The sequence below is a fragment of the Scyliorhinus canicula genome, chromosome 18 (assembly GCF_902713615.1).
Source record: "Scyliorhinus canicula chromosome 18, sScyCan1.1, whole genome shotgun sequence".
NCBI classification, from domain to species: domain Eukaryota; kingdom Metazoa; phylum Chordata; class Chondrichthyes; order Carcharhiniformes; family Scyliorhinidae; genus Scyliorhinus; species Scyliorhinus canicula.
In genome coordinates this window covers 1,771,309-1,779,660 of record NC_052163.1, presented here as the reverse complement: position 1 = coordinate 1,779,660, position 8,352 = coordinate 1,771,309, and positions in this window count along the sequence as shown.

Below are 8,352 nucleotides of genomic sequence, written 5' to 3'. Positions count from 1 at the left end.
GACCTCTGACAGTGCAGCACTCCCTCAGTACTGACCCTCTGACAGTCCGGCACTCGCTCAGTACTGACCCTCTGGCAGTGCGGCACTCCCTCAGTACTGATCCTCTGACAGTGCAACACTCCCTCAGTACTGACCCTCTGACAGTGCGACACTCCCTCAGTACTGACCCTCTGACAGTGCGGAGCTCCCTCAGTACTGACACTCTGACAGTGCAGCACTCTCTCAGTACTGACCCTCTGACAGTGCGGCACTCCCTCGGTACTGGCCCTCCGACAGTGCAGCACTCCCTGAGTACTGACCCTCTGACAGCGCGGCACTCCCTCAGTACTGACCCTCTGACAGTGTGGCACTCCCTCAGTACTGACCCTCTGACAGTGCGGCACTCCCTCAGTACTGACCCTCTGACAGTGCAGCACTCCCTCAGTACTGTCCCTCTGACAGTGCGGCACTCACTCAGTACTGACCGTCTGACAGTGCAGCACTCCCTCAGTACTGTCCCTCTGACAGTGCAGCACTCCCTCAGTACTGTCCCTCTGACAGTGCGGCACTCACTCAGTACTGTCCCTCTGACAGTGTGGCACTCCCTCAGTACTGTCCCTCTGACAGTGTGGCACTCGCTCAGTACTGACCCTCTGACAGTGCAGCTCCCTCAGTACTGACCCTCTGACAGTGCGGCACTCCCTCAGTACTGACCCTCTGACAGTGCAGCACTCCCTCAGTACTGTCCCTCTGACAGTGCAGCACTCCCTCAGTACTGACCCTCTGACAGTGCGGCACTCACTCAGTACTGTCCCTCTGATAGTGTGGCACTCCCTCAGTACTGTCCCTCTGACAGTGTGGCATTCCCTCAGTACTGACCCTCTGACAGTGCGGCACTCCCTCAGTACAGACCCTCTGACAGTGCAGCACTCCCTCAGTACTGACCCTCTGACAGTGCGGCACTCCCTCAGTACTGACCCTCTGACAGTGCAGCACTCCCTCAGTACTGACCCTCTGACAGTGCGGCACTCCCTCAGTACTGTCCCTCTGACAGTGTGGCGCTCCCTCAGTACTGATCCTCTGACAGTGCGGCACTCCCTCAGTACTGACCCTCTCACAGTGCGGTGCTCCCTCAGTACTGACCCTCTAACAGTGCGGCACTCCCTCAGTACTGACCCTCTGAAAGTGCAGCACTCCCTCAGTACTGACCCTCTGACAGTGCGGCGCTCCCTCAGTACTGACCCTCTGACAGTGCAGCACTCCCTCAGTACTGACCCTCTGACAGTGCGGCACTCCCTCAGCGCTGACCCTCTGACAGTGCAGCTCCCTCAGTACTGACCCTCTGACAGTGCAGCACTCCCTCAGTACTGACCCTCTGACAGTGCGGCACTCCCTCAGCACTGACCCTCTGACAGTGCAGCACTCCCTCAGTACTGACCCTCTGACAGTCCGGCACTCGCTCAGTACTGACCCTCTGACAGTGCGGCACTCCCTCAGTACTGACCCTCTGACAGTGCGGAGCTCCCTCAGTACTGACACTCTGACAGTGCAGCACTCTCTCAGTACTGACCCTCTGACAGTGCGGCACTCCCTCGGTACTGACCCTCCGACAGTGCAGCACTCCCTGAGTACTGACCCTCTGACAGCGCGGCACTCCCTCAGTACTGACCCTCTGACAGTGTGGCACTCCCTCAGTACTGACCCTCTGACAGTGCGGCACTCCCTCAGTACTGACCCTCTGACAGTGCAGCACTCCCTCAGTACTGTCCCTCTGACAGTGCGGCACTCACTCAGTACTGACCGTCTGACAGTGCAGCACTCCCTCAGTACTGTCCCTCTGACAGTGCAGCACTCCCTCAGTACTGTCCCTCTGACAGTGTGGCACTCCCTCAGTACTGTCCCTCTGACAGTGTGGCACTCGCTCAGTACTGACCCTCTGACAGTGCAGCTCCCTCAGTACTGACCCTCTGACAGTGCGGCACTCCCTCAGTACTGACCCTCTGACAGTGCAGCACTCCCTCAGTACTGTCCCTCTGACAGTGCAGCACTCCCTCAGTACTGACCCTCTGACAGTGCGGCACTCACTCAGTACTGTCCCTCTGATAGTGTGGCACTCCCTCAGTACTGTCCCTCTGACAGTGTGGCATTCCCTCAGTACTGACCCTCTGACAGTGCGGCACTCCCTCAGTACAGACCCTCTGACAGTGCAGCACTCCCTCAGTACTGACCCTCTGACAGTGCGGCACTCCCTCAGTACTGACCCTCTGACAGTGCGGCTCTCCCTCAGTACTGACCCTCTGACAGTGCAGCACTCCCTCAGTACTGACCCTCTGACAGTGCGGCACTCCCTCAGTACTGACCCTCTGACAGTGCAGCTCCCTCAGTACTGACCCTCTGACAGTGCGGCACTCCCTCAGTACTGACCCTCTGACAGTGCAGCACTCCCTCAGTACTGTCCCTCTGACAGTGCAGCACTCCCTCAGTACTGACCCTCTGACAGTGCGGCACTCACTCAGTACTGTCCCTCTGATAGTGTGGCACTCCCTCAGTACTGTCCCTCTGACAGTGTGGCATTCCCTCAGTACTGACCCTCTGACAGTGCGGCACTCCCTCAGTACAGACCCTCTGACAGTGCAGCACTCCCTCAGTACTGACCCTCTGACAGTGCGGCACTCCCTCAGTACTGACCCTCTGACAGTGCGGCTCTCCCTCAGTACTGACCCTCTGACAGTGCAGCACTCCCTCAGTACTGACCCTCTGACAGTGCGGCACTCCCTCAGTACTGACCCTCTGACAGTGCGGCACTCCCTCAGTACTGACCCTCTGACAGTGCGGCTCTCCCTCAGTACTGACCCTCTGACAGTGCAGCACTCCCTCAGTACTGACCCTCTGACAGTGCGGCACTCCCTCAGTACTGACCCTCTGACAGTGCGGCTCTCCCTCAGTACTGACCCTCTGACAGTGCGGCACTCCCTCAGTACTGTCCCTCTGACAGTGTGGCGCTCCCTCAGTACTGATCCTCTGACAGTGCGGCACTCCCTCAGTACTGACCCTCTCACAGTGCGGTGCTCCCTCAGTACTGACCCTCTAACAGTGCGGCACTCCCTCAGTACTGACCCTCTAACAGTGCGGCACTCCCTCAGTACTGACCCTCTGAAAGTGCAGCACTCCCTCAGTACTGACCCTCTGACAGTGCGGCGCTCCCTCAGTACTGACCCTCTGACAGTGCGGCACTCCCTCAGTACTGACCCTCTGATAGTGCGGCACTCCCTCAGTACTGACCCTCTGACAGTGCGGCACTCCCTCAGTACTGTCCCTCTGACAGTGCGGCACTCACTCAGTACTGACCCTCTGACAGTGCTGCACTCCCTCAGTATTTTGAGGTCACTTGCAATATCTTATTCTTTCACAGGGTGGCAGCAGCACATTGGGAATGATGGAGTTATGTGTTCAGCCTCAGCGAGAACCTTCGGAAGCAATTCCCAGTTCAACCAAAGAAATCCCCCAGCAGCCATTACTGAACATGATCAGGCAGTGTTTTGCTTGGTATTAAATTATTCTCCGAGGATTAGTTCACAAAGCAGCAGGGGAATTTGCAGCCATTCCCTCACATTGTGCCTCTGTCAGTAGAATTTGCTTTTTGTTGTGGAGAATTGTGGGTTCAGCCCAGTCCAGAAAAGCGACCATATAATCCAGGCTGAGAGTCCCAGCTCAGTACTGAGGGAGTGCCGCACTGTCAGAGGGTCAGTACTGAGGGAGTGCTGCACTGTCAGAGGGTCAGTACTGAGGGAGTGATGCACTGCCAGAGGGTCAGTACTGAGGGAGTGCCGCACTGTCAGAGGGTCAGTACTGAGTGTTGGAACCAACAATTCTACGGACACGTGCTGGTAGGATTAGAATAGCGGTTTTAATATACTCACAACAGAGCCAGCCTATTAGCCATTGAACTCTCGGTGAACTGGCCGGCTGACCATGTGGCACTGATCTTTATACAGCAGCTTCCGGGGAGGAGTCCTGGGCAGAACCAAGGGAGAAGCCCCGTACAACACGAGCATTCCCAGAGCTACTCCCCCTGGAGGACAGGTAGTGCAACTGCACTTACAATACAGACACATGTATATACAGATTATAATCCGGTGTGAATCACATTCACCACATTCACCCCATGTGAAAAAAATCGAGTCCAGCGGGGGTGGTGGCTCACAGAGTTAGTCTGTCCGGTGGCTGAATTGTTCTTTTCGATCTGCGGAGCACCGGGGTTGCAGCCTGTTGCGGTGGCTGGGTGGATGTTGAGACGTGGGGTACGATGGCAGATTCCGCGGCGTGTCTCGTCCGAACTTTATACACCTCTGGCTCGACTGGAGACTGGGGGCACTGGGGGTGGGCTGGTTCTGGCGTGTGGAACCGGTGGGGTGAGCTTGCGGAATCGGGGGGCGCGAGGGGGCGGCAGCATAGGGAACGGGGTAAGGGGTTCCTCAGTGGGGGTAGGGGGGGCTGGATCCAGCGGGTGCCAGGTCCCGAAGGGATACTGTGTCCTGGCGACCGTCCGGGAACTCCACGAATGCGTACTGGGGGTTGGAATGGAGAAGGCGCACCTTTTCAACAAGGGGGTCAGTTTTGTGCCCCCTGACGTGCTTCCTCAGGAGGACCGGGCCTGGTGTCCTCAGCCACGCCGGAAGTGAGACTCCCGTGGTAGTGCCCCTAGAAAAAATGAAGAGTCGCTCGTGAGGGGTTTGATTTGTAGCTGTACAGAGGAGGGATCTGATTGCGTGGAGCGCGTCTGGGAGGACTTCTTGCCATTGGGAGACTTGTAGTTTTCTAGACCGGAGGGTCAGTAGGACGGTCTTCCAGACCGTCGCGTTCTCCCTTTCCACCTGCCCGTTCCCCCTGGGGTTGTAGCTGGTAGTCCTGCTCGAGGCGATGCCCTTGTCGAGCAGGTACTGACGCAGCTCGTCGCTCATAACGGACGAACCCCGGTCGCTGTGCACGTAGCTGGGGAAACCGAACAGGGTGAAGACACTATGCAGGGCCCTAATGACTGTGTGGGAGGTCATATCAGGGCATGGAATGGCAAAAGGGAATCGGGAGAACTCGTCAATGATGTTGAGGAAACAAAAGTGAGATCTTCCCATTACACCCGCAAGGGGGGGGGGGGGGGGGCAGCACTAAAGGGGCTGCCGTTCAAACAAGCCCGACATAAATTCCGCTACCTGGGGATCCAAATAGCCCATGACTGGAAAGGGATCCACAAATGGAACCTCACCAGCCTGACGGAGGAAGTTAAAAAGGACCTGCAAAGATGGAACACACTCCCGCTCTCCCTCGCGGGGAGAGTTCAGACGATCAAAATGAACGTACTGCCCAGGTTCCTCTTCCTGTTTAGATCCATTCCGATCTACATCCCCAAGGCCTTTTTCAAAGCGCTGGACAAACTCATCATGGCGTTCGTATGGGGGGGTAAAAATGCTAGGATCCCAAAGAAGGTCTTACAAAAAACAAAAACCAGGGGAGGGTTAGCCCTCCCGAATCTACAATTCTACCACTGGGCAGCAACAGCCGAGCGAGTAAGGGGATGGATCCAGGAGCCAGAAGCTGAGTGGGTGCGTGCGGAGGAGGCCTCCTGCATGGGAACCTCCCTCCGGGCCCTCGCCACGGCAGCACTCCCATCCCCACCCAAAAAACACTCCAGCAGCCCAGTGGTGACAGCCACCCTCCAATCCTGGAACCAACTGCGGCAGCAACTTGGCCTGACCAAAATGTCGAACAGGGCTCCCATCTGCAACAACCATAGGTTCAAACCAGCACTGACCGACGCCACCTTCAAAAGGTGGAGGCAGGACGGGGGGACACTGACAGTCAGGGACCTATACACGGACGACAGGATCGCAACACTGGACGAACTGACAGAGAAATTTCAGCTAGCTGGGGGGAACGAGCTACGGTACCTGCAGCTCAAAAACTTCCTACGAAAGGAGACAAGGACGTACCCACAACCGCCACGACAGACACTACTGGAAGACCTACTGGACGCAAGTATCCTAGAGAAAGGGAACTGTAGTGACATGTATGACCGACTGGTAGATAGGGACGACACCGTACTGGACGCAACAAGGAGGAAATGGGAGGACGACCTGGGGATGGAGATCGGGTGGGGACTCTGGAGCGAAGCACTGCATAGGGTCAACTCCACCTCCACGTGCGCAAGGCTCAGCCTGACGCAACTAAAAGTGGTACATAGAGCCCACTTAACAAGAACCCGTATGAGTAGGTTCTTCCCGGAGGTGGAAGACATAGAACATAGAACATAGAATGATACAGCGCAGTACAGGCCCTTCGGCCCTCGATGTTGCACCGACATGGAAAAAAAAAACTAAAGGCCATCTAACCTACACTATGCCCTTATCATCCATATGCTTGTCCAATAAATTTTTAAATGCCCTCAATGTTGGCGAGTTCACTACTGTTGCAGGTAGGGCATTCCACGGCCTCACCACTCTTTGCGTAAAAAACCCACCTCTGACCTCTGTCCTATATCTATTACCCCTCAATTTAAGGCTATGTCCCCTCGTGCTAGCCACCTCCATCCGCGGGAGAAGGCTCTCGCTGTCCACCCTATCTAACCCTCTGATCATTTTGTATGCCTCTATTAAGTCACCTCTTAACCTTCTTCTCTCTAACGAAAACAACCTCAAGTCCATCAGCCTTTCCTCATAAGATTTTCCCTCCATACCAGGCAACATCCTGGTAAATCTCCTCTGCACCCGTTCCAAAGCTTCCACGTCCTTCCTATAATGAGGCGACCAGAACTGTACGCAATACTCCAAATGCGGCCGTACCAGAGTTTGGTACAGCTGCATCATGACCTCATGGCTCCGGAACTCAATCCCTCTACCAATAAAGGCCAACACACCATAGGCCTTCTTCACAACCCTATCAACCTGGGTGGCAACTTTCAGGGATCTATGTACATGGACACCGAGATCCCTCTGCTCATCCACACTACCAAGAATTTTACCATTAGCCAAATATTCCGCATTCCTGTTATTCTTTCCAAAGTGAATCACCTCACACTTCTCCACATTAAACTCCATTTGCCACCTCTCAGCCCAGCTCTGCAGCTTATCTATGTCCCTCTGTAACCTGCAACATCCTTCCGCACTGTCTACAACTCCACCGACTTTAGTGTCGTCTGCAAATTTACTCACCCATCCTTCTGCGCCCTCCTCTAGGTCATTTATAAAAATGACAAACAGCAACGGCCCCAGAACAGATCCTTGTGGTACGCCACTCGTAACTGCACTCCATTCTGAACATTTCCCATCAACTACCACTCTCTGTCTTCTTTCAACTAGCCAATTTCTGATCCACATCTCTAAATCACCCTCAATCCCCAGCCTCCGTATTTTCTGCAATAGCCGACCGTGGGGAACCTTATCAAATGCTTTACTGAAATCCATATACACCACATCAACTGCTCTACCCTCGTCTACCTGTTCAGTCACCTTCTCAAAGAACTCGATAAGGTTTGTGAGGCATGACCTACCCTTCACAAAACCATGCTGACTATCCCTAATCATATTATTCCTATCTAGATGATTATAAATCGTATCTTTTATAATCCTCTCCAAGACTTTACCCACCACAGACGTTAGGCTCACCGGCCTATAGTTACCGGGGTTATCTCTACTCCCCTTCTTGAACAAAGGGACCACATTTGCTATCCTCCAGTCCTCTGGCACTATTCCTGTAGCCAATGATGACCTAAAAATCAAAGCCAAAGGCTCAGCAATCTCTTCCCTGGCTTCCCAGAGAATCCTAGGATAAATCCCATCCGGCCCCGGGGACTTATCTATTTTCACCTTGTCCAGAATTGCCAACACTTCTTCCCTACGCACCTCAATGCCATCTATTCTAATAGCCTGGGTCTCAGCATTCTCCTCCACAATATTATCTTTTTCTTGAGTGAATACTGACGAAAAGTATTCATTTAGTATCTCGCTTATCTCCTCAGCCTCCACACACAACTTCCCACCACTGTCCTTGACTGGCCCTACTCTTACCCTAGTCATTCTTTTATTCCTGACATACCTATAGAAAGCTTTTGGGTTTTCCTTGATCCTACCTGCCAAAGACTTCTCATGTCCCCAGATGTGAACGGTGCCAAAGAGGCCCGGCCAACCACGCCCACATGTTCTGGTCCTGCCCCAGACTCGTGGAGTACTGGACAGCCTTCTTCGAGGTAATGTCCAAAGTGGTGGGAGTGAGGGTGGAGCCATGCCCGATAGTGGCGGTCTTCGGGGTTTCAGAACAGCCAGATCTATTCCTGGGGAGGAGGGCGGATGCCCTTGCCTTTGCCTCCCTGATCGCCCGCCG